This window comes from Vicugna pacos, chromosome 28, assembly GCF_048564905.1.
Source record: "Vicugna pacos chromosome 28, VicPac4, whole genome shotgun sequence".
Classification (NCBI taxonomy): domain Eukaryota; kingdom Metazoa; phylum Chordata; class Mammalia; order Artiodactyla; family Camelidae; genus Vicugna; species Vicugna pacos.
Window position 1 is genome coordinate 15,720,579 of NC_133014.1, and position 26,940 is coordinate 15,747,518.

At 48.0% G+C, this 26,940-nt stretch overlaps 1 protein-coding gene and 1 non-coding gene across 5 annotated transcripts in view; both read right to left on the reverse strand.

Moving 5' to 3' along the window:
- Nucleotides 1–26,940, reverse strand: part of CTNNA2 (catenin alpha 2) — a 933,346-nt gene that overhangs the window by 442,743 nt on the left and 463,663 nt on the right. The window lies entirely within an intron of this gene.
- Nucleotides 26,158–26,230, reverse strand: TRNAA-CGC (transfer RNA alanine (anticodon CGC)). Its single transcript has one exon. It is a non-coding gene; the product is annotated as a tRNA-Ala (tRNA).

A 26,940-nucleotide genomic window follows, 5' to 3' on the forward strand; every position in this document is an offset into this window, starting at 1 on the left:
TGGACCTGGTTCTCATCCAAACTGGCTCACTGCTGTCTTTTCCTGAAACATTCTGTGAAGTGTGTGAATGGGTCCCGGTAACCTCTCCCGGGCCTGCAAATCAGCACTGACTGTCCCTTGAATGGGCCATGCTAACTGTCACCTCTGCCTTGGCCGCTGCTCCTCCGTTAGCCCCTCCGCTTGCTCTCCAAGTCAAATCATTTTCTTGTTTGACTTCCTCTGCAAAACTACCAGTGGCCTTGGCATGCTCCCCGTCCTCTCCTGCAGATGGCCAAAGCTTGATGGGGTCTTTTGAGGACCCTTGACAGCTGCGTGTTTATTCAGAAGAGGAGAGGGAGACCTGAGTCAACCCTTGGGACAAGCAATCCACCAGAGCTCTGTACAGTTAAGTACTGAGCTTGAATCTTCAGTTTGACCAGGTGTCTTAAACTCTGTAGAATCTGGTTCCCAAGAACCTTGGGTGAGAAGCAACTACTAATGAACGTCTTCAGAGTACTTCATTCTTTTTATACTGTGTCTCGGAAAATATTTAGTATAATATGCAATGAAAAAGAAAAGGGAAGATGCTTTAATGGAGAATATATGTAATAAAGGATATAAAGTCATATTTGGCTACAAACCCCAGACTTTCCTTCTTGACTTTCACGTCTGTCTCTTTCTTAACATATGAGCTTGTGAAACTGGCTTAAGGCGTCGGCACGCCGACGTCTGCGCAGGGAAATGAGAAGAATAACATCCTTAGATTGTGACGAGGACTCAGGGAGACACAGTTCACGGGCACCTAGCAGAGGCCCTAGGTTATGACTGTGACGCAGAGATGGCTCCCGGGACCAGACGCTCTGGACAGTTTCAGAAACGGAAGGCAGAGACTGGGAAACGAGGAGACAGAATCTGGACATGGATCTGGGGCATCAGGCTCAAAAAGGAACACGACATTTCACCAAGACTTCTCTCCATGACATGTTTCCTGCCCAGGGCAAGACCTATGCTACAGGCTGGCTGGTTCTAAACAAAAAATCTAAAATATCTTGATGGAGGCGAGAGGCAGAGGACAGGGGAATTTGTGACAAGCACTGAGGCTGCTTCTGGATGTCTAATTCATCTTCCAGCTGGTCTGGAAACCTCCAACCTCAGTGTGTAAAGAAGGATGAGTCACTGCTGGCTTGGGCCGGGTCCTTGGTCAGGGTCCGCATGTGAATGAGTGCGGCCAACCTGAGCCCCACTCCTGCCCCCTTCAGGTCCTGAATTCAGCCGGTCAGCCTGCTAAGGTTCTGTGCTCATCTGTTTTTCCTTCTGGTGATGTCTTCACTTAACTGGCAGGATGGACGAGTTAGCCACGCTCCCCAGCCCGCTGCGGCAGGGGGTCCTGTGCGGATGTCTGCAGACAAGAGGCATCCAGGGACGTCCTGGTGAAGTCCCACTTTGCTTCTCCGCGAGCTTCTTTCACAAGTGCCCGTTATGCTGTCAGCCCTCAAAGCTCTTTGCAAGACCTACTATGAGTATTTTCGTCATAAAAATAGGAAAGAGAGCAGGACAAGGCCAATATACACAGAACAAGAAATGAGAAAATCGGATTTGAGGAACCACTGCTCACTGACACGTTCTTTAGACGTTTGGAGCTACCAGTTTCGTTCAACTATTTCCAGCCCAATTTCCAGAGAACTCCCATTGAACACCCTGGCTTCTTAATGCCTCTTTCTTTCAGATCTCTTTTTCTACCAGGAGTACTTTTCCTGTGCCTCTGAACAACTCAAATGCTACCCCGTCTCGTCAAGGACACGTTCTCCGTGTCCTTCTTTGTCCTCTCCCCGCTTCTGCAGGCCAGTCTGGTCATCTCGGAACCATCGTGCCTCCTTCTCCACCCTGTAAGCCGTCACTCACCTGCTCCACTGCACTGTTTTCTGCCAGGGAGGCAACAAGGGTAACGCGTTTCCTCCAGATTGGACACAAAACAGCAAGGAAAGAAAGCAATGCCCAGGAGTGGGTTCCCCTAGCAGACAGAGGGAATTCCAGCCAACAATTAAGCAGAAAGCAGGAGGCAGTCCTGAGGCCGGCCTCTCCCTCCGTTTCTGTCCCCCGTAAGTAAGGGCTGACTGGAGACTGAATGAGAGCAAGCTGGCCTCGTCCCCAGAAGGGGAGCGGGGGTGGGACACACACCACAGCACACCACACCACACCGAGAGGTGGAAGCACTCAGGCTGTTCCACTGGAAGCGGATCAGCTTTGGCTCGGGTTCCCCAGGCACCGTGCAGAGCTCTGCCTTTTCTGGATGATGGACAATGCCGACGGCTGAGGCGCTGACTCCAGGCTCTGCTTAGGAAGCCAACAGACACGTTCCCCTTGCATCTTCCAACCCCGCTTAGTGTGCGAGTCTTCACTCTGCAGTGGGATTCTGTCAGTTAAGTAAGTGTTTCCTAAACATGCCTGCAAGCAGCAATTACTTAGAAACTTCGCGGGGGGAGGAGGGAGGGAGGGAGACAGAGAGAGAGAGAAATTGACTGATTCTCAGCCTCAAGCCAGACCCACTGAGTTCCTTAGGAAAAGCAAGGTTTGCAGGGTGTGGCTTTATCTACCATCCTGGACGGCTAAGCCGGAAGAGTAAGCCACTCCCCTAAGGTCGCAGGCGGCGGCTCGGCCCCGAGGACTGAGCGCCCCTGCCCTGGCGCCTTGCCTGTCGCCCGCCCTGCCTCGCCGCCCTGCGGCGCCGGCTTAGTGTGAAGCCTGGATTTTGTTACTGCCGTCGGCATCTGTCCTAGGCGCACGTCTCACCTTCCTCAAGACCTGGAAGCAGCTCCAAGGCAGGGAGGAACTTACTGTTCCCCAGTGGACGTTACACCAGGCTGAGCAGGCGCTGGATGCTCAGGAACCATCCACGGGTTGGTTCACCGCGGTGAGGCTTTTTGACTGTAGAATTATGCCGCTCCCTTTCCCTGCAGGTTCTCTTCCAGAAACGCAACCTGGTGATCAAGAGGGAATACGCCATGACAAGAGGGGCGGCTCCAACTTCCAGTTCTGCCGCTGCTGGGAGAATTGCGAACACCACGGGGCGTCCGTTCACAATGAGGGAACTGTTGCAGGTCTTCCTAGACCCCTGTCAGCACTTCCTGTGGTTCTAAGACTCTCATGTGGAAAGTTGTCTTCCGATATAACTAGTTTTGGGGTATTTTGTTTTGCTATGCAGTTCTGCTAGGTATTAATAATAATCCCATAGACGTACATAGTGCTATACTGTTCCCCCAAAACGTCACCTGTATTACCGCACTCCTCAAAAACCATGTGGAATTAATAACGATGATTATTTTCGCTATACGTACTAGTAAGTTGAGGCACAGAGAAGGTATGCGGCTTGTTCAAGGGCACATAACTAACAAGGTGTGGAACTTACACACTCACTGAAGTCTTTTGACCTCGGGCGCTGTGTCCAATGGTTTGCCTTCGGGGAGAATGCTGTTCTCACGTAGGAGATGAATACTGCCTCAGAGTAGGTCTTGAAGCAGAGCTCCATGTTTAAACCAAGTGAGAACTCCGAAATGATTTTCCCTGGCATTTTCTGTAAATTTAAGCCATACCTTCTGGATGTCCAGGTGCCCCAGCGAGCAGACGCCCTCGTTAGCCATGCTGGGCCACGTGGAGAGGACCCAGAGCTGGCGTCAGGCTCCACTGCATTCTCCACTGACGCCTTCGTTTCATCCAAGATGCCCATCGCTGAGGCACATGGGACAGGGCTGTCCCAAGGCAATTAAACCAAAGGCCAGTGGCTCCACTTCTGAACCAACCATTTCTGCAATCAGTGACAAACAACCTGATTCAACACACAAGTCTAGGTATGTGCCCTCTAGAGCACCTCAGAAAAATAAAGTTAAAAAAAAAAAGCCCTGAAATACAGAGTCACTGGTGAGGAGGTGGACATTGTCCAACTTGCCATGGAGATTCAAGACCAGTCTGACCCCTGAATCACGGCCATAACTTCTCAGCAGCCCAAGGAAGGAAAACACAAAAACCTTTACACAGCCCATCACCCAGACAGCAGACGTCCACTGAGCGGCTGCCACGCCCACAGCCTCATGCCAGGCATGGGAGATAATCAGAAAGGGCTGGTTAGAAGGCATCTGCCTAATCTCCACGTGACTCTCAGTCTTGGAACAAATTTAAAATCCTCCCTGAGTCTGAATTTCATCAGTTCTAACAAGAAAGAGCAGGATCCAGTGAGAGCTAAGGTTCCCTCTGTTTCTGTTCATCTACGTCCTTGTCAGCCCACAGGTATCCCAAAGGAGATCTGCAGGGTACGTCAGGAAAATCTGATGATCACTCTCCAGAAACAGTATTTTATTTCTCAGAACAGAAATAAAACAGTGGACTTGCACCCACATACTCACAGAATTTATACTGAAAATTATTTACAGAAATTATTTATGAACGCTTAGCCAAGCAGACTTAAACCAAGCTCTTAACTCTTAATGAATGAAAGTCAACTGGCTGTAATCAGTCAGTTTAGTTGTGAAAGGGAAGTAAAACATTATCAGACAAATTAAAACGACTATTTAAAAAGCATCGAGGAACTCTGGTTCAGGAAAGAGAGTGAAATTAAGAATGGCCCTCCTCACCAACGCAGGGCCTCTTAGCAATGACCCACCGTGTTATCAGCACCGTGATTGACTAAACCTTTTGTGGGTAATGGGCACTTCAGTCAAAACCAAAGGCTACTGTTTTACAGAGTGCCAGAGGCTTTTAATTTCCTTCTGGCACATTAAAACATGTCAGCCTTTGCCACATGCTAACCTTGTTTAGCACCCATTGTTGCATTTTAAATTCACTGTCTTGCATGGTCCACTGGAGATATCGTTAAGAATTGTCATCATGGTATTCCCACGACTGAAGTTTTAACCCCTCCTCCCCTTACAGCATATACAAATTTAGTTACCGATGTCTGCCTGTCGCCAATTCTTTTAAACATTATTCTGAATTAATTCACATTGAGTATCAGCAAATATAAAGGCTTAAGGAACCCCTGAAAGGAACAAATACAGTTACGTTGTGTGTTCTTTGTGTGCCTTATTTATGTATGTCAGCTAACAGATCTGTTTCTAAAGCTAACAGGATCAGTGATCTTGACCTGTAAGTTCATTTTCCAAATAGTTTCACGCCTGCGTGAACACATCTCAGCAAGTGATGAGCCCTGAGTGGGGCAGCAGACCCGGGTGTCAGCTTCTCCAACAGCCATTCTCTAGCCACCTCGTCCTCTTCCCCGAGATGCTTTCTTCAGTAGAAGAACCTGCCGGTTATTCGTCTCCCCCACCACCCCCCTCTGCCACGTCGCAGGCATGTAACCCAGTACAGGCTAATGAGACGTGTAGGGGGAGACAGCCAGAGATTCTAGGAGAGGACTTCCTCCCTGGTGGATGCAGAGCGGGGGACGCTCCTTTTTGTCAGACAGGGTTGGCCATTCTGCCTTCATGAGGAACCAAAGCTACGGCTCAAGCCTGTGAATGTCAGAGCAGCAGACAGCTAGGTACGAGCAGAGAAAGGGAGGCACAGGCCAAAGGGTGGGAACTGGGCAAAAGGAGGGGCACGGGCCAAAGGCAGGAAACCCCATGTCATGTCAACACCAGGGGTCCCTGGGCAGAGAAAGGAAAGCGGGAACCTCTGGGCTGGTAAGTGGTCATACATCTGGGGGTGACAAGGTGCCTGGAGGCTGACAAAGACAGGTGGGAAAAGGCAGGAGTTTCCAGTGTCCAAATGTGACCTTTTGCTCATTATGCCCTCATTTCAATAAAATCAGCCTTGCAGATCAGAGGTACCCATCCTGCACCGATGCCAGGACATTCGGATCCAGACGAAACAAGGACAAAAATCCCTCCTGCCTTTGGGAAGGTGGAGCTGGGATGATAATCAGGGAATATGACCGCAAACCACTCACTCCCCAGTGAATATTCTGCCCACTTACTTCTACATCCTCTGTGACCAACCTGCCAAAGAAACTCAGGGCAGCCGCTCCTCAAGCCTGCCCACCCTCCCCTTGAGCGTGTCCTGTCCACCCCTTAGTGAATCCCCACTGTACTCTGTTAACCTCCACGTCTTGTCTCAATCCTTCCTGCGACGAGAATCTAATTCCCGGCATCATGAACTGAGGCTGGAAGAAGTGTGGGTGGCCGATGGCAGCACTGAATGAGCCTGGACCTGCCTGCTTTCAGATTTCAGGCGGCCTGCCACCTAAAGCATGTGATCTGATGACAATACAGGCACTCTGCTGAGTGTACGTGTGACTCAGCCTTTGCCCTTACACACCCAGGGAAGTGGACACACTCGGTGGGAGAGGTAGGTGAGATGGCTGGTGGCCATCAGCTGGAGACAAAGGTAAGGAACAGAGATGCTCTCACTGGGACCTCGAATCAAGCTTTGCTGGGGCCGCTAGCAGCCAGGCTGTTCTGGCAGGGGCCCCACAGGTCTCTGCTCGGGATGGTGATTTTACCTTCCTAGGTAGCTGCTAAAGATCAACCACGCCCTGGGTTACTACACAAAGGAGAACTGGTGAACTTCCTTCTCATGCTTTCTGCTTCCTTTGTTAAAGAGGACATGGATTCACTTCACTGAAATATGATCTACTTTAATTAAAGCCAGTGGCATTGTGCAAATTAGAACATAATTGCATTTTCCACGAATCTCACACAGCTTGCATTTCACCACAAGGAACCCAGTTTCGGTCGATGCTGGTGTGCTGACACCTGCAGTCAAGGTCTTGTTAAACTAAACAAATCATGTCTTCACGGAAGTTAAGGAAGCGCAAATGCAAGGCCAATTCATACACTTTCCACTTTCTGCTGTTCGGAAAGGCGGAGTTCGGAAGGAGCAGTTCGAAAGGGAAACTTTCTTTCAAAGCAAATCATCTCAGAAAGCCTAGACTTCCTCCGTTTCAACCACGCTTCGCCCTAGAAGGCTTCTGTCTCTGTGACTTTTTTCCCCTCCATTTAGTTTCAATGATGCAATTTCAAGATAGTGGTAAAAGGAAGCTCCTGAATTTGGGATTTGGTCAGTAGAAGAATACCAATTTTATAACAGTGTATTCTCAAAACAAGGAACCATTTTAAACTCCTTTTATTTTTTGTGGGGAGGCAATTAGGGTTATTTTTATTTATTTATTGGTCCTGGGGATTGAACCCAGGAGCTGGTGCATGCCAAGCACGCCGTCTACCACTGAGCGACACCCTCCCCACTGAAAATTCCTGTATGACATGGAAATGCTAAGGACGAGGGAGAGGAGCCTGTCTCGCTGATGAAGAGTCTGGGCTGTAACTTCTGTCTATAGCTTGCCTTTCCACTTACACGCTGTGTAACACCCTTTCTATGTTTCATTTTTCCTCAACAGTGATGGCAGATAAAAACACTAGCCACCAGAGAGGGTTATGGCTAGGATTAGACACTGTAAAGATAGGCAAGTAGTGGTAAATGCAATTAGTCCTTCTCTCCGCAGTCAGAGGCACGACTGCAGACACACACACTGCCGTAGCACACGGACCACTGGGTTACGAGCTCCATGAAGTAGGGGGTTATGAGCTGAAGTCTCATTTGAACTCTTAACTTTCAACTTCCCTCTTGGAAGACTAAGAGCGACTACCTACACGATGAACACTGCTTACTCAGTCCCCTCGGTGGAACAGTGACACTGTTTCCCGAGGCCCCAGAAGGTACCCTCACGTCCATCCAGCCACTGGCCTGGGAAAGCGAGCTGTGGCTCCACAGGGGGTGGGGGCACGAAGCTCTCTATGAATCGGCAGAAATCTACCTCCATCACAACATCCGTGCCAGCTCGGCCAGAACTGTGCATTTCAGCAAGTCATGTTTGGAATCAGTTGCTGAGGCATGTTGTGTGCACACACACCCCGCACATGCACACACACACACACACAGGAGCCATCTACACTAGATGAAAAAAACACCAAACGAGAACTCACAAACAGCCAAGGGAAATCCCAGGTGGGTGTGTCAGTGGGACCACCCATATACAAACAGTATTTATGCAAAATGTGTACCTTCATGGGCAAGGCAAGTACTGCTACTCTGTGGAAGCCCTTCATTAGTGTACAGAGGTGCAATCTGAGCGTCTGTGCCTTGTTTTCTATTCACTTCTCTCCACTTCTTCATGTAAAGAAGGCCCTTCAACCCGGCCTGGGTCCAACAGAAAGATACTTCCTTGGCAATCTTCAGCTTTGACCAAATTCTTCCCGATAATCCATTAAACAGCTTGTAACTAAAACTTGACAGCTTTACAGCAGAAATACATTCTTGCATTTGAAAAACGCTTCTGAAGAGGTTTTGGTGCTGATAGGTTCGAACCAACATTTAAAATTTTCTTTCTCCCGGTTGCCAGCACTGCCACGGCTGTCTGGGTATCTTAACATTAATACATGGATACATGAGCTAAAATATGTCTGCACACATACAATATTGCCTTCCCATCTCCTCTCTGAAATCGGATTAGTAATTTACCAATGCTTTCCACACTTGTGTCTACAGACTTTGTCTCTTCCGAACCTCAAGATGCCTACAAGAAAGCTTACTTCACAGGCCCACCAGCCTCACCCTGTCCTCAGCCAAAGGCAGCATCTTCCCCGAGCCCGCTCCTCCGGCAGCTATCCTTTCAGCCACTCAGGAAGAAGCCCAGCTGTCATCCAAAATATCTAAGTGTTCTCTCTTCTCTACTTCCAGTGCCTAGCTGATCCCAGGCTCTCAGTCTCTCGACTATTTCAGCAGCCTTTAGGGTCATCTCAGTTCTTGCAATACTAACACACATTACATGTGCCATGAGCAGGAGGACCCTGGGGGGCCTTCCCGGAACAGAGCCCTCCCCCACGTCCTCTGCTGCAGCTCCTCTGAAGCACCCAGATAACAGTATCTCGTGTCTATTTCCTGAGTTGTTCGGATGCTAAAACCCACCAGCAAATGGAAGAAATGAACGACTTGATCAGCAAGAGCACGTGGCCCCCGAGATCTTCTGGCGCCTGGGGGGTTGATAGTCTTGACAGCCCTGTTTCCTCAACATCAGCCAATTAGAGACTGTGCAGGAGCTGATCACATACCCTGAGATCCCCCCACCCCATCCCTTACCTGGTCTTTAAATACGCTTTGCTGAAACCCTTCTCGGAGTTCGGGGTTTTCTTGGGCACAAGCCACCCCATCCTCCTTGCTCAGACTGAAATAAAGCTTTCTCTGCTCCAAACTCAGACACTTCAGTTTGTTTGCCCTCAGTGTGCATTGAGTGCATGAACTTGCGTTCAGTAACACACATACTATACACAGACACACACAGACACACACACACATCACACACAGTCACACACTTTGGAAGCTCCTCCACTCTGTCCCGAGAGCTTTCTTTTCTTCTCAATTCTGAAATCCAGTTGGGTCACTCTCTAGCTTAGCAATTACGGCAGGATTTGTTAATGAATCCCCCGCACCCAATCTTGCAACACACACGAACCCATAAAGTCCAGAACAAACTCCACATTCTAAAACAGGGGTCAGTAAAACTGGGGCTCACAGACCAAACCCAGCCCATAATCCATGTTTGTAAATAAAGTTTTATTGGAACACAGCCACACCCACTTGCTCACGCACAGTCTGGCTGCTTTCAGGCTCTCACAGCAGAGCGGGGCAGTGGCCACAGGGGCTGTGAGTAACCCACGACCTGAAACAGTCACTCTCTGGCCTTTTACAGAAAAACGTTTACTGAACTCTGTTCTATACCATGAGACTTTTTTTTTTTTACAACGTGTCCAAATGTCATCACCATAAATACAAATTGAGCGCTTAATATGCGTTAGCCACTACTTCAGGCGGATGGAGATCCTATTTCATATTCCTATTGGATGGAGACACAGAGGCACCGAGAAGTGAAGTTACTTGTACAGAGAAGTCTTGCAGCAATAAAGTGGATCTAAACTCTGGTCCGTGAGGGTCCAGACTTCTTTTTCTTAAGTGTTATAATCACCCTCGTCTTCTTCATCTTCCCCAACTATCTGGAACAATTATCCATCCCCAGAACCCGGCCCTTTCACATGGCTGTGTTCTGCCCACGCTGATCTCTCTCCTGGAACAGCTTCCTCCGTGGAGCACCCCATCAGTGAGGCGTCCATTCTCCCAGGGTTCAGGCTGCACCGTGTTATTCATGCGTGGTTGCTGACTTCCGTCTCTGTCTGCTCCCCTCCCCCTCCACCATGTTTTAAGATTGCCATCTTGCTCTCACTGGTTCAGTTAATTTAGTATTTTCTGTTCTAGCCATTAGGGAATGAAGACAATGGTCTTGAAAAACTTCCCAATTCTCAGTTCCTTGACAGCTCAGTCTTCAGAAGATGCAGTTCACTGCCGCCTCCCTCTATATTTTCAACTGTCAGGCAAATAACGTCTTCTTCGATGGGTAGATTGCCCCGTCTCAACCAATTATCCCAAGTTCACATCATATCCCATAGCACACAGGACCACACCTCACAAATGCAATGACTCATTTGCTGAATGAACGAGGGGGTGAATGAATGCTCCTCAGGCCAACAAGGGCTGGCCCACACAGCCGGGGAGGCCTGGACAGAAACGGAAACAGCACTGAAACTGGCAGCCCACAAAGCATGGCGCCTGAGTCAGGCCTCAGCTCTTACACTACATTCTCTAACAAAGCGCCTGTGTAAGTATCACCGGCCCCCAGATGCCCACTTCTGCATCCAACGCCGATCCCATCACATCGGCCGCTCCCCACCTCACTTCTGCAGGCAGGTCTGGAAGGACAAGCCCATTTCCCAGCGTGTGAACACAGCTCCCAGTGGTGCCAGCCTTCTGAGACGGGCCAGTTCCCGGGAGCACAGGGGGTCAGCCACAAAGCTCCCTTACACGTTGCCCCTGCAAGCTTTCGCTTCCGGAGGTGAGGACACAAACCGACACTCTGGGTGGAAAACGGTGCAAAGTCCAAGCTGCGTGGGAGGACATGTCCGGGCAGCTGAATACAAGGACAGGAGGTATAGCCACAGGGCTGGAAAACAGGCCTGTGTAAAAAGCTTACAATAAAGAAAGAAAATTGACTTCATGCAAATAAAACCGAGCAAAACCTATGTATTTGAGGCTACATTTTCATCTTTTGAAAATGAGTATCAAAACAAACAAACAAACAAAAAACTTGCCCCAGGTTTTTTTTTTTTTTATGTATTTGGATAAAACTCTGGATTTGACTTCCTGAAATCAGCATGGCTTTCCCGTTCAGGAACCTATTTCCTATTGTATAAAAGAGGGTAGATCTGAAATGGTTTTCAAATAAATTACATTGCTAAATATTGTCCATCTTCTCTTAGCAACAAGGAGAAGATATGCCTGGGGAACAGAAGAGCATAAATTTAGCTCATTTACAGGAGAGTATTTTCTGTGTGTTCAAATTCTTAAGCTCTTGGATCCTCACCAAGTGCCCGTCAGAAAGCACTCAAAAACATCTCATGATGCAGACAGTAAAACAGTGATAAACACTTGGAGAGTTTCCTCGAAAAAAATAAAAGTTCCTTTAAGTAGGTTGAATAAATGGCTGGCCTTAGAGGTGAAGGAATGATATGCACAAATAACAAAATATCCCTGAGCTCTGTTATTCCAGAATTTGACACAATATCCAAAATTAATACACCAGAATCCCATAAATAGCTTTGTCGTATTTTCATACTTCTCATCAGCTACTACTTAAATGTTTACGACACACTGGGCTTTAAATACCTGCAAACCACCCTTGTCCTTGGGAAAACAGTCATCTACAGCAAGGGTCAGCATGTTTTCTCAGAAATGAACCAGACAGCAAATGCTTTGGGGTTGAGTGACAGGTCGTTTCTGACACAACTACTCAACTCTGCCATTGCAAGTGCGAAAGCAGACACAGTGAGTCAATGACAAGTGTGGCTGTGTTTCAATAAAACTTTATTTACCAAAACAGGCGGAGGGCCAGATTTGGCCCTCGAGCTGTAGTTTGTCAGCTCCTGATCCAGATGGATGACTCCTAATCTACGGGCTGCACACTCCTGGGGGAATCTGTAATTTATAGAAGCGAGTATCCAAATCCTTACGTGCACCAAGCGCGGTTTACTGAATGAAGATAACTCCGCATGTCTGCACTGTTATTTTCACAATGTATGCCGATACTAGTGTGATTAACACGTTTTTAAAAAATAGCTGTGCTTGCCATTAATTATTTTATCAGTCATCTGCTGTTGAACTATATTTACTCCTGTGTGAAGATTTTGGACAAAATCAGACGGACACCCCAAAGGCTGAAAGCTACAGCTCCATATTGTCACATGCAATTCATATGTTCCCTGAGTTTTAAAAAAAACTATTCTCTGACTTTTAATTTTTTTTTTCCTCTTGGATAAAATGTGATACATGCTTCCAGGAGTCTGCCTGAAAAGGCTCCAACGTCTGTGTTAAGCACACCCCGGGACTGGGGGGTGACAGCTGCACGGGACTGACTCTGATGGATGGATGGCATCGGGCTAATTATTTCACCAGGCAGCCTTCTCAAACCCATGTGGAAGCTACTGCTCCAGCCCCAGGCACAGCCAGCTTCTCCAATGGGGGGAGCACTGAGGCAGAAAATCCCAAACAATAGGTGATCCGAGTGTCATTCATATTTGGTTCAGTAAATGACCTTATTTTGTATGGGTCTTACCTTCATAATTATGTTCTCCTTAGACTAACACAAGTCATTGGCGCACGCCATCTGATGACGGAATGAGGTGCACAGGACTCTGGGTCGGGGGCAGAGAGAAGCTGGGTCGGATACAAACCTTGCTGTGAGTACCTGAACAAATGCAACTGACAGGGAGACACTTGACTGTACCATTCAGAGAGTCACGAAATCAAGCAGGAATGGCCTTCGTCATTTATTTTTTTACTTTTCAAAAAAAAAAGACTTTATTTTTAGAGCATTTTTATATTCACATCAAACTTACGTGGAAAGTTGCCGTGAACTTCCTGCCTGCCTGCCTGCCTCCTTCCTGCCCCTAGTTCCCCTAGTATCACCATTGTCCACTGGAGCGGTTCATTTGTTACAGTGGGTAAACTACACTGACACATCACTATTATCCAAACTCCATAGCTTAGAATAGGATTCACTCTTGGGGCTGTACATTCTGTGAGTATTAACAAATATAGAACGGCATGTAGCCATCATTTATACAGTTTTACAGAATAGTTTCTCTGCCCTAAAAATTCTATGTGCTCTGCCTACTCCCCCCTTTCTTCCGTAACCCCTGCAAACCACTGATCCTTTTACTGTCTTCATAGTTTTGTCTTTTCCAGAACGTCATATATTTGGAATCATACGGTATGGAGATTAGCTTCTTTCAGTATGTACATTGCAAATGGAGTAAATGCATTTAAGAGTCTTTCGTGTCTTTTTATGGCTTGATAGCGCATGTATTTTTAGCACTGAATATTATTCTATTATGCAGAAGTACCATAGCTTATTTATCCACGGGCCAACTGAAGGATATTTTGGTTGCTTCCAGTTTGGGGCAATTGTAAAGAAAGCTGCTATAAATATCCATGCACAGGTTATTATGTTGGGCATAAGTTTTCAACTTATTTGAGAAAATACCAAGGACCGTGACTGCTGGATCACACAGTGAAAGCGTGAAACATGAAAGTAAAGTATGTTTACTTTCGTAAGGAGATGTCAAACTATCTTCCCAAACGGCTTTACAATTTTGCATTCCCACCATCACTGTCAGTGATTTAGACTTTTGTCATTTTAATAGGTGTGCGGTGGGATCTCACTGTTCTTTCCATTTGCATTTCTCGGATAACATGATGTTGAACACATCTTCATACACTTATTGGTCATTTGTGAATTTTCTTTGCTAAGGTGTCAAGTTTTTGACCCATTTTAAAAAGAATCTGTTCGTTTACTTAGTGTTGAGTTTTAAGAGTTCTTTGTGTATTTAGGATAACAGTCCTTTATGAAATGTACTTTTTGCAAATATTTTCCCCTAGTCTGTGGCTTGTCTTATTCTTTTCAAAGTATCTCTCACAGATCAGAAGTTTTTTCTTTTAATTAAGTCCAACTTAAAATTATTTTATTGATCATCCTTTAGATGTTTTATCTAAAATGTCATCGCCAGACCTAAGGTCATTTATATTTTCTCCTACCCTTCCTTATCTTCTGGAATTTTTATAGTTTTTTATTTTACACTTTTTAAACATTTTAAGTTTTCTAAATTCAATTTTTTAATTAAAAATAATAATTGAAGTATATATAATTGACTTGCAATATTATATTAGTTTCAGGTTGTACAACATAGTGACTTGATACGTTTATACGTTTCAAAATGATCACCATGGTTAAGTCTAGCGAACCATCTGTCCGCATACAAAATCATTTCAATATTTTTGACTGTATTCACTATGATGTTCCACTTTACATCCCTGTGATTTATTTATTTTATAAGCTGAAGTTTGTACCTCTTAATCCCCTTCACCTTTTTTGGCCATTCCTCCACCCTTCTCTCTGATAATTGCCAGTTACTTCTCCGTACAAGTCTATTTCCGTTTTGTTTCATTTTTTCATTTGTTTTGTAGATTCCACATATAAGTGAAATCATATGCAATTTGTCTTTCTCTGTCTCATTTATTTCACTTAGCATCTAAGTGAATCTATGTCATTGCAAATGGCAAAGCTTTATTCTTTTTACTATTATTTATTTATTTTAAAATATTTTATTTTTTAATTTTTATTGATTTATTATTGCATTATTTTATTATTTTTGGCAGGGGGGCAGGTAATTAGACTTATTTATTTTTAACAGAGATACTGGGGAGTGAACCCAGAACCTCATGCGTGCTAAGCATGTGCTCTACCACTGAGCTAAACCTTCCCCAGTAGGCTTCATTCTTTTTAATGGCAGAGTAATATTCCATTATATTATATAATGAATATTCTTTATTGCAGTATACATCTTTATCCATTCATCTATCAATGGGTTCTTACGTTGCTTTGCTTCTCCATCTTGGCTATTGTAAATAGTGCTGCCATGAACACTAGGGTGCATCATTTATAATTCGTGTTTTTATCTTCTTTGCATTAATATCCAGAAATGGAATTCCTGGATTGTATGGTAGTTCTATTTTTAATTTTTTGAGGAACCTCCATACTGTTTCCCACAGTGGCTGTTACCGGTTTACAGTCCCACCAACAGTGCGTGAGGGCTCCCTTTTCCCCACACCCTCATCAACACTTGTTATTTCTTGTCTTTTTGCTGTCATACTGCGAGGGGTGAGGTCATATCCCATTGTGACTGGTTGGCATGAGAATGGTCTTTAAAGTTGATCCAGTCCAAACGAGACAATGGGCTAAGTGCTTATCAGGGATTACTCAGCTAGAAGACATAAAAAATACCAATGATGACAACAGTAATGAAGACCCGCCCTGCTCAAACTACAGCCCCGTTACTCTCTGTCGCAAGGATCAGCTGACTCTTTCTGTGAAAGGTCAAACAGTAAATATTTTACATTCTCTCTTGCAATGACTCAACTCTGCCGCTGACTGAGCATGGCTGTGTTCCACAGAGCCATATTGCGTAGACATTTGCATGTCAGATACTGAATATTAAAAGAAGTTAAAAGATCTCCATATGCCATTCCTCCAAGCAGTTCCAACCAAACTGGGTTCCAGGGAGTTTCTAAGATGGCTCAGTCGGCGTCTGCCATGCTCCGGACAACTGTCTACACCACCACGGTCGTGCTGCCCGAGACAGAGGCAGGTGGGCAGATTCTGGGGGCATAAGGATGGAGAGCCAGCTCTGACGCTGATGCTCCCAAGCAGCTCCAGGTCTGTATGGTCCATGTCACTGCTTTCCCCCTCCCCTGCACCCTGGGAGGGGGCTGCTACACTCCACAGACTATGCAACAAAACCCTGACAACCTCTTGAGCAGCTTTCGGCTCCTCTCCTTTAACCAATGAATTCTCACAGCGTTTGTTGAGCATCCTAGGCAGGATGTGCCCTGAGCCATGGGTCCTGGGGACCCATGGGATATACAGGAAAAACATGGACTTCAGCATCCAGGCAATCAGCGTCCAAATCACTGATCTGTCATTATCGTCGACTTCATGACCTTGTACAAATGACTTACAGTTCAGTCTCTCAAATGAGATTATTCCTACGCTTTGTGGTTATTATGGCAATTAAAGGAGAGAACGTACTGCCCAGCCTAGTTTCTGGCGGCTCAACAGACACCCAGTCAATGACTGTTTCCTTCTAGACTCCAAGATATGTACCCTGTAACGGAGAATAACACGGATTTTTGTCAGTGCTTGTCTGGGCAACTGGAATTGGTAGGTAGCTCTGCCATTATTCAGCACGGCACCTTTGTGTGACTTAATGAAAAGTGCCCTTGCTTCAAGGCACTTTGCTATCATGTCCTGGAACATTGTGGTAACAACTAGAAAAATCTACAGGGACAACCATGTGAATGGCATCTCGACAACGGCAAGCATGTGAACGTGATACAGTCAACCACACGAAGCAGCCCTTGCCTAAATGAATACGGGCTAGGCTGCTCAGGGACGGCCACACAGCAACACGGCTTCAGTGAGATTTTAAGTGGGCAACAACTGGAGCTGCGGTGAGGCCAGCAAGGGAAGCGTCTCGCTGGGCCCGTGCGCGGGTGGCCAGGGGGGCTCCGGGGAGTCGGCCCGGCTCTGAACGCCAACGCAGTTCTCAGAAGAGTGCCCCGCGAATACTCCCACGGTGCGTTGTTTGGGTGAAGAGCCACACACAGACCGACCTGCCGTCCAGAGCAGAGCATGCATTTCTGTGCCAAACAGAAGGTTCTGGAAGAGTAGAGAGTATGATGCTGCACTTGGCCGCTTCCTGGAATTCAGAGGACCAAACATGCTGGAAGTACACCTACACCCCCCAGTCACAATACAGAGGTGGCCTGGGGGCCAGAGGCTCTACGTGACGGAAGACTCCAGGAGTCAGCATGACTGGCCATGAATCCTCTCTCAACATGGCAGGCCATACGAAAAGCCCCGGTCATGGACCAACCCTAAAACCAGGGTTCACCTGGACTCTGCTGTCACTGAAACCAATTGTTTATTTCACTGACCGGGGTCCCCAGCGGCTGAAGGCAGGTGGAGTATCTCAGATGAGCCCAACTCAGGCTACTCCAAGCCCTCTGCAAAGGAAAGCAGCATCAAACTGAAAACCTTACTGGAAGACTACTGCTGTGTGTTCACAGCTTCTTAAGAACGTGAAAAACTAAACTAAACAAAGTTAAAACTCTAGCTTCAGGGAAGCAGCTTGATGGAGCAGGAAAGCCCAGGGTTTGGAAAAGTCAGGCTCCATTCCGAGCTGTCCTTCTGCAGTGAACCATCTGAGTGACTCTGGGCAAGCTCTACGTGACCCCTCTAAGGGGAGTCTTCTAGTCAGTAAAACGGGAGAGGGCACTGCTTCCTGCAGATCTGTTTAGGACCTGCCGATCACAGCCCTAGGAAGACCAACAGATGCCATCACATTAGCACCATGTGATGGCGCAAGAACAGCTGCCTGGGAGGCTGGGTTGAGAAGGATCCCGAGTCTGTGAGCGGGCTCAGTGGGAACGGCGCCTGCCAGGCAAGGGAGCGAGGGTCCCACCACCACCGCTGACGGTGGGCTCTCCCTGCATCGAAGCGCCGAGGAGACAGGCAGCGGGCAGAGAGGTGAGTTCACTGAGTGGTCTGGTTAACGTGGGCTCTGATGTGCAAACGCCAGTCTCTACCCACATGCCTGATGCATATGGAACAAAGAAGGTTCCACGTGACAGCCGCTGGGAATGAAAAATATTGCCGGCCATCTCCATAAACAAAGGATGCTGTGGCCTTCGAGTCATCAGCCACCACCACTGCCCCAGACACCCAGGACGCAGACCAGCAGGAAGCCTGCCTCTGCCGCACCCCCAGCGGTGCCCCTGAGGGAACTCAGGGTGTGGAAGCACAGGACGCTGGCCCTAGACAGCTAGGTGCACATCAAAGGAGGGAGTTCAGTGAGCGCAGACCTCTGCACCGTCCCACACACAGAAAAGCGCTGAATTCCTTAACCTGGGGTGTCTGGCTTTCTTTAACATTAACATTGTAATGTTCCAACTACCTGGTCTTTGTTGCAAAACACCACCACCACCACCACCACCACCACCACCACCAACAACAACAACAAAAACAAACCAAAAAAACAAACTCCTGTTTATCCCGGCCCCTCCCTGGCCTGGCGGAACAGTCTCTCGGAGCGATCTGAGAGGCCACCTCCCGGGCTCGAGTCCTCAGAAAGCGCGCCGAATAAAAGCTTCCAGGCTGTGCATTCTCATTTCCGTCGACCTCTCCTCGCCAGGTCAGTGGAGATCACCCTTCTCCGTGCTGAGAAGCCACAGCTGCTCCAGGGCTGCTCTGCTCCGGGTCCACATATTTGTGCTTCGCCAGAAGACCTCTCCTTCCTCTGGCTTCTCACTCTGCTTGGTCCTCATTAAAACGAAGAGTCTTCTGGGACAAGGAACTCATCCAACCCACTCCCAGGAAGCTCCTGAAACGTTCCTTCCTTCTCTCTAGCAGAATCCGCGAGGGCGGCAGGCGAGGCACCGGGCAGCGAGGGAAGACGGCACTGCCGGGGACGCTGCGTGGTCGGGGGATGAGCGCTGTAATTCACCCTTTGGGTGAAGATGAGGCCAGCAGGCTGGCGCCGGGTATCACAGCCAGCGTGGTTGCCGCATCGGCACGCGCTCCAGCTAGGGGACAGGAAGGGGCTCTTCCCGACCAGAACCCCCACAGGACAAGCATTCTAGGTCCCACTTTGGTGCCGGGATGCTTACCGGGGTGCTTCTCACAGCCTGTCAGTGAATATTCTGCTCTCACTTTGCTCCGGGCTCTTCTCTGGGAGCCCCCTTGAGATCCTCAGCATCGCTAGGAATCCGATGTTGCAGGCGTCTGTCAGCTAAAGGCAGGGCCCAGGCCTCCCTGATGATTGTTAGTCTGAGAAAACAGGGGCTCACGGCGGAGGAACGCATGGGCTCCAGGCATGCGCAGTCGGGGCAAAGGGTGGAAACCGCCCATCACAGAGAAAGAGGGGAGCAAGTTTCCAAGAAAGAACTATCATTCGTGGAGCACGTCCCGTGCTGGACGACGACACGGGCTGCTCCCACTGCACAGCCTCTCCCCTTGGCAGGGTTAGCCATCCCTTCTTTGGAAAACCAAAGTTCAGAAAGGCTAACTATCTCCCTCGTGGCCACTGAGATAGTGAGAACTTGGCTTAACTTTCAAGACTCTATTATTTCCTGTGTGCAGCCCTGAACGCTGATTAGCTGGTAAGGTCGGGGGTTCAACACACAAGTGACCCGCACATGGGGAAGCGGAAACAGAGGTCGAATAAAAGGATTTGCTGATTGTAACTCTGGGTTTCCAGATGCATCTTAAGTTCAGATCTTCACAGTTCCACCTGCTAAACCCCCTGCCCAGGCGATTCTTAACTCCTGGTGCCAAAGAAGAACACTGGCATGAATGAATCAAACCAGCATTTAGTTTCAGAGACCTTCTCATATGTTAATCGGGACCTCAGCACACAGTGTAAGACAGAGGCGTGAAACTGCCTCCCACGTGCTGGCCTGGAGAACTGATGATGAAATGTCTTCTGTGTATATTTGATTCAACATGACCAATAATTCTGCTGGTGTGATTTCCCTGGCAAGAATTTCACGCAGAATAGCAAGGAGCTGACCAAAACATTTCATTAGGCAATTGCTGGTCCTGAAAGCCCCATTACAACTGTCTTCCTTTCATGTTTAAGAAGCACTAAATCCTTAAGAATAGCAACAAAACTGGAAAACTGTTGACAATCAGCAAATCTCCCGGCAAGTTTACCATCATCCATTCTGCTTCGTTATAATCATTGAGATTTTAGGTCACACAAGAGCCATCTGTGAAGCAGCCTCCCCTGATGACTACAACACTCCTGTACCATGTACATTTACAAATTGAAAATTAATGAGGAAACATGTTTAAAAATTGACTATAGCTACCCAAGGGTTTACAAACACTTTAAAATGCATAACGAAATCACTTGGCAATGCAGTCCTCCTTAGTGACAAACACGTTACATTTCTTCTCAGAATTCCTCCTGCCGAATTGGCTTTTCAACGTGTTGGTTATTACGGCCGAATATCAACATCGTATTTCAAAAAGTCCTAATACAAATCGTATCACCCCCGACTCCTGTCCTCCGGGCTAATTCATTTTGCATCTTTCCAACTCAAGGTAAATGACCCAGGACAAAGCAAAGATAATCCCTCGTGAACGACTGGTACACGACAGACACGATTGTTCTCTGCCACTGGGAATGGCCTATTCTAGGCTCAAAGTTTCTCTAGGGTTCCTGGCAGCAAATACAAAATAGACTTGTCAGCCCTTCCTGGACAACAGAGGTTCCCTGCGTGGTGGCTTCAGTCAGGCACTCCACCTGGCGCTCTATCTTCGGAGACAGAGAGGAAGGAGAAGACGTAATTCTCGGCCTCCGGGACTCAGCGGGTTAGCCGTGGAGGCAGGGGCTGGGGTGCAGAGCCGACCTTTGCCCAGTGCCGAGTAGACGCTCGAACGGGGCTGGGTGCTCGGCATGCATTACTGCCTTCAATCCTCCCCGCAGGCCTGTGAGGCAGCAACCTGGTACCACTGTTTGCAGTGAAAAACCCCAGGCTTGGAGGGTTATGTAGATTGCCCGGGGCCGCAGCCGACACTGTGGCGGGTGGACGAGCCTCAGGTGAGCCCCCGCACCATGAAAGGACCACCACGTGCAAATCAGCAGCAGACGCTCAGCGCTACAAACACGTGAGCCAAGGGCCGCTGGGCTGGCGAGGTGGGGACAGACTCTGGCCGGGCGATGCGACTGGCAGGTGCAGCCCACCGAGGCTGCTGTGGGCTGAGTTGCCTCATCCACCCCCAAAGCTCATGTCAAAGCCCTCACCCCCAGTGTGGCTGTACTTAGAGAGAGGGCCAGGAAGGAGGTGATAAAGGTTACGTGAGGTCATAGGCTGGGCCTTAACCAACAGGACGGGTGCCCTCGTAAGAGTGGGACACGAGAGCTCGCTCTCTCCGTGTGCCTGCACACGAAAGACAGGCCGTGCGAGGACAGGGTGAGAAGGCGGCCACCTGCCGGCCAGGAAGAGAGCCCTCACTGGAAACTGAAATTTCTGCTGCCCCGATCTTAGACCTGTAGCCTCCAGGGCTGTGAGGAAATAAATGCCTGTTGTTCGAGGCACCCAGTTTGTGGCGCGGTGTCATGGGAGTCTATGCAAGGACACCGAGACTCAAAAACAGGAAGCTCAGTCACACATGACTGGAGGTCAGTGCCGGGGCAGGGGAGCGGCCAGCGGCCTCTGCACGCGGGCACCGAGCACTGAAGCAGGAGTCCCCCGCCTCCTCTCCTTTGTCTCCAGTAGCACCGGTCTCCCCTGAGCAAGAACTTGTGTTGCATCACATCGTGACTGTTTCTAGCTCTGCTTCCCCTGCCCTTGACTGTGAGTGTCTCTACAGGAAGAAACTGCGCCTCATTCATCCGTTCACCCCCTCACTGTCCCTGACACACAGCAGCTGCTCTTGGTATTTCTTCAGTGGACTGAGGGCTGGGTCTCTGAGAAACAGGGCAGGCCTTCAGGAGGAAGAACGTCTGTGAGTACCAGGGACTTGCAGGGGTGAAGCGCCAGCCAGGCTGACATGATCGCAACGACTGGAGACGATGAGTCTGGAAGCAGCTTACGGGACAGGGCAGAGGTGGGAGGGACTCAGACACGTGGCCTTCCGGAGGCTGGGCCAAAATGAGTCCAGACACACTCAGAAGGTAACTGGACAGTGGCCCCGGGACGAGGAAGACAGGAGAAAGATTATGAAGGAAAACGCAGCTGTAACTATTGAATGGATGCCTTCATTAATTCAACCAACATCCATTGACTGCCGGCTTCCTCGCAGGCACTCGGCGCTGTCAGAGATGCTGTAACTCAGGAGAGAGCAAAACCACTCACACGGCACCTGCCTTTGGAGAGCTGATCAGTGGAAACAGAAAGGAATCAGAGAACCACAGAAATCATTTTGTGATGAACGGCAGTGAGCAGGAACAGGCAGCGACGGTGCGTGGTCCGGCAAGAGCCCACAACAGCAGCGCCTCCCTTGTCTAGGACGCTCATCCATCCCCGGAACCTCAGGCTGGGACTCCCTCCCTAATTACCGTGGCGAACAAGAGGTGAGCAGAACCCCTCTCTGCACCCCCAGCACAGAGACGTAGTGAATCTGCACTGGAAACTCTTCAAGAACAACGTAGATCCCTTTCTCTAGTGCAAGCACGCGTAATCCACCCAGCTGCCTCTGAAACACACCACCGGTCACACGAGGATCCAGAGAGATGACATGGACGCCTGCCGTTCCCCACCCCTGCTGCAGGTGACAGGGTGCAGAGCAGGCATCCCACCCATAATGCATTTCTGCGTCACTTCGGTGATGCCTCCTTTGCTGCTAGGAGGAGAACTGGGATTAGGCTACAGGCAGGCACTTTGCTAAGTACATGTATTCCTTTCAGGGCTCTGAATAAAAATTGCAGAAGAAGATAATTAAAAAAAAAGAATCAGTTCAAGTGAAAACTGCCACAGGTGTGACATTTATTTGTAATTTCATGAGTTAGTGTGAGATGGCATGGCAAGTTAAAATCATAACGTATAGTGTCACCTGTTTCAATGTTACCAATTCAGCGTCTGCAGAATTTATTCTGACAATGAGAGGCTGTCACCTGACACTCACAAAGCACTTTAGAAGCGCACCGTGAACATGTTCTAAAAGGGACATGCATCAAAATGGACATCTTCAAGACCTTTTTGTTGTGATCATTAATATGCTAAGGCATGTTCTCCAGATATTTCACAAAAGTAAATTCACTTTGATAATTTTATTTCCTATCAAATGCTACTCTCCTTTCCAATCGGACTTACTTCAGCAAGAAGTCCCGGAAACAAACACATCAAGAGAGCAAACTGCAGTGAGGCTTGGGGAAAACAAAGGGATATGGGGATGGATCTGATTTTACAGCAGGTGTTTTGCAGGGTTTGTTCTAAGAAGACTCAAGGAGAATCCTGACCTGACAAACAGAAGTTAGAGAGAGACTGATATTCACCCCAAATAATGAAGAAGTCAAACTTGCCCAAAGATGGACGTGGAGCAGGTGTGCCCGGAAGGCTGTAAGTTCCCAGCAGGGGTGCTGGGGATGCTGGGCTCTGCTGAGCCACTCGGTGCAAGATTCAAGCCTCAGATGGCGAGTTGACCTAAATGACCTAAACTGCCCCTTGAAGCACCACACCCCGGAACTGCTTGGCCGGGGCACCATGCTGAGGGCCTCAGACCCCCTTCTTACCTGCCGGGGAGAGAAGACCCAAATGCGTTAAGTGACAGAGAAACATAAACTGTGCAAAAGAGTCGTGCCATGGTACCGACTGTAACGATGTTAGGATTTGTGATGAAAGGGGAAAACAGCCGCCGGGGAGCGCCTGAAGCCATGAAGACACTGAGACCTGGAGGGCTCCCGAAACGGCGACTGGAGAGAAAAGCTGAAGGTGAGACAGGCAGGACTGTCAAATTCAGGGCCTTGAAACTACTGGTGAGGAATGTAGACTCTAGAAACCAGCGTCTCAGTTCTTCAACCAGGGATGAAGGCAGCATTTGTCAAAAGACCTGCTGGTCAGACTCAGGATGGGTTTGAGCTACAGAGTGTCTGAAAACTTGAGCGACATCAGTAAAACCTATTCAAAATGCAGATTCAAGGGCCACAAGCCCTGAGACTCTAATTCAGTAGGTCTAGGGTTGGGCCCAGGAATCTGAATATGTGCCTTCCCTCTGGCCAGCTCTACGCTTTCAGAAGCAGGTGGTCCCCATAGTTTGACTAAGCAGGTTTACATCCAACTTAAGCTTGGCAACTGTTACTGCAGTGGAGGCACCAGTAAATGAAGTCTGAATGACTCTGCTGAAAGTTCTTTACACTGATCTGAAATCTGTGCTCATTAAGTACACCACAGTGGGAGTTCTGCTCTCTGAGATCCCATGTAATATATTTCCTCTCTCGTGCACGTGCCGGTCTCGCAAATGTTCAAGCGTAACACGGTTCTCTCAAGTAAACTCATCTCCAGGATGAATTCAAACACTGCTTCAACTACGTCTCACAGGAGACGATTTCTAACCACCGCTCACCTTCGCTCACTTTCTTCTTTTCTTTTTCCAGACTCCTGATTTATCCCTCCCACCCGCTGCGTTCGGCTCCCTGGCAGCCCTGAGTTGTTTTTTCCCTACGTCTGTGAGTCTGTTTCTGTCTTGTAAATAAGTTCATTTGTGCCCCGCTGTTTTGTTTTTTGTTTGTTTGTTTGTTTTTAAGATCTCCTTCCAGAAGGAGAAGAAAGAGAAAAGGGGATTGAAAACACATTTGAAGAAATTATGGCTAAAAATTTCCCAGACCTAAAGAAGAAAACAGATCTCGAGGTAGAGGAAGCACAGAGGGTCCCAAACAAGATGAACCCAAACAGACCTGCATCAAGACGTATTATAAGTAATACGGCCAAAGTGAAAGGTAAAGAGGAAACTCTAAAGGCAGCAAGAGAAAAACAGAGCCAGTTACAAGGAATCCCCCATAAGGCTGTCAGCTGATTTTTCTACAGAAACGTTGCTCGCTGTCTTCCGATAACCTCCCGGGTGATCAGTCTCTTCCTTTAAGGTGCACGCGCACCGGGGAATGCAACATTCCTTTACCGGGTCTAGGCAGGCGGAGGGCATTCTCCTGCCTTGTTCTGGCCACCTTGTTCCTATCAACGCAATCCAAGATCTCACTAGCTTTTTGTGTAATGTCCAAGCCAGCTAGCAAACAGTAAACTGGGAGAAAAAGAAAACGATCTCAGCTTAGAATTTCTTCCTGAGTGAACCTATCTATGGTTTCTGACAACCATAATCCTCCAAACAACTCCTTCAAGGGTAACAAGTAACACAGGCACTTTTCTTATCTCTGATGTTAGTGTTTTAAATCGGGGTTTATAAAATATAGATGCGCATAATTCAATGAAGATTTAATTTTAAAAATAGGTCCTCTGGCTCTTGTTGCCTGTCCTTTAAAACCTCTAAATTAATCTTGTCCCCTCCAGGAGAATCTCAGGATGGGACAGCAGCTGTCCTGACCAGAGGAGAAGATGCAGTCTGCTCAGTGAGAGACCTTGACGTCAGCTAGACCAGTAAGGAGTGGCCCCCCAGACTACTGATGGAGCAGTCTGTAACCATGGCAATGGTCTTGGATTCCGGGAAGGGTTAGTGGGGTGGGAGGCACAGTCTTCCCTGCTGAGAAATAAAATAAAATAAAATAAAATAAATAAATAAATAAATAAATAAATAAAATAATAAAAAAATGAATGAATGAATGAATGCATGTTGAAATGAAACAGAGCTCTTACCAGTTCTTTCTTCACGTCACCTAACAGGGACTGTCAGTGCCAGTTTCTCACCTTAAGCAGTTCATCTCTCTAAAGACAACCCACCTGGGGCCCTAAACCCCTCCCTCAAGTCAAACAACACGTGAAAGCGTCAGGATCCGGGGGACGAGGAGACTGGGGCGATGGGTGCACGCCTGATTTCCTTCTACTGAATTTAGATTGTTGTTTCCACTTGCTACTCACAACAGGGGGCGCTGTCTCTTACACTTGGCGCTGAGGAATGCAAGTTCTTTCCTCCAACAAGTATTTGCAACGCAACTACTTATTTGCCCCTATGCAGACCTGTGAGGGCTGAACTTGCCGGATTCTAAGAAACCACGGCCTAATTGTTTCCAGGGACCAGGAGCCTGAGGGAGAAGCGACTGGAGGAACTCCACTAAAGGGGATCACAGGCAGTAGGGGAGTCAGTCCAGATGCAGGGAAAAACACAATTCACATGCACACGCACACACATCTATTGCTAATGAGGATTCACTGTGGTTGGCAGAGACATAAAAACAAATCAGACACATTTCTGAGCACCAAGAACTTCTTCGCTGATTTTAAAAAAGGAAAATTAAGTTAACAAACACTGGGTTTTTAAAAAAATTGGGGGGGAGGGGTCAATTAGGTTTATTTATTTAATGGAGGTACTGGGGATTGAACTCAGGACCTCATGCATGCGAGGCATGTGCACTACCACTGAGCTATACCTTCCCCCCAACACTGGGGTATTTCTAATTCATTATGTGGATTGGGTGTTGGGTGCGTTCTTGTAACAAACGTTCAACTCAGAACAACAGTTGCGCTGGCCGGAGAATCTTGTGCTGAAGTCTTGCAACAACTGGTCAGGATATGCTCCTGGATTGTCCATCCATGTTTCTTTAAATCAGCTGACTGCTTCTGCTCCACCAGGCCAGTCTCTTACGGTGCCCATCGGGCACGTCTCAAACCCCTAGATCTCAAAGTAGTCTGTTCTCCGTCTTTCTACTGTCCCAGACGTCTGCCGCCCTCAGCTCCTTCTCTGCTCTTCCCCCTTGCTTCCAGCTGGTGTAGGCTAAGCAGTTCTTACTGCTCCTCTGCAATCTCCCTCTAATGTGCCTGGCATAACCCCCCTCCCCAGCCTGGCTTGCTCCCCAGGACCCTGTCCCAGCGCCCTCCCAGGTGTCCAGTTCTGGCCTGATTTAGCCCAGACTGTTGACAAGGAGAGGCATGCTGATTCTTGCCCAAATCCCTGCAGCGATCACCAGGTTCTCCAATTATTTTTGCAACCTCTCTCTGCCTCACACATCTGAGTGTTTCTGACAAGAGAGGGTAGGCCACAAACCATCGTGCCTGCTACTTTTCCCACACTGCATCCAGGCCTGCCTGCAGACCTTGGAAAAATAATTATTACTTTTCATAATAGCCTGTGACTAAATGTGACGT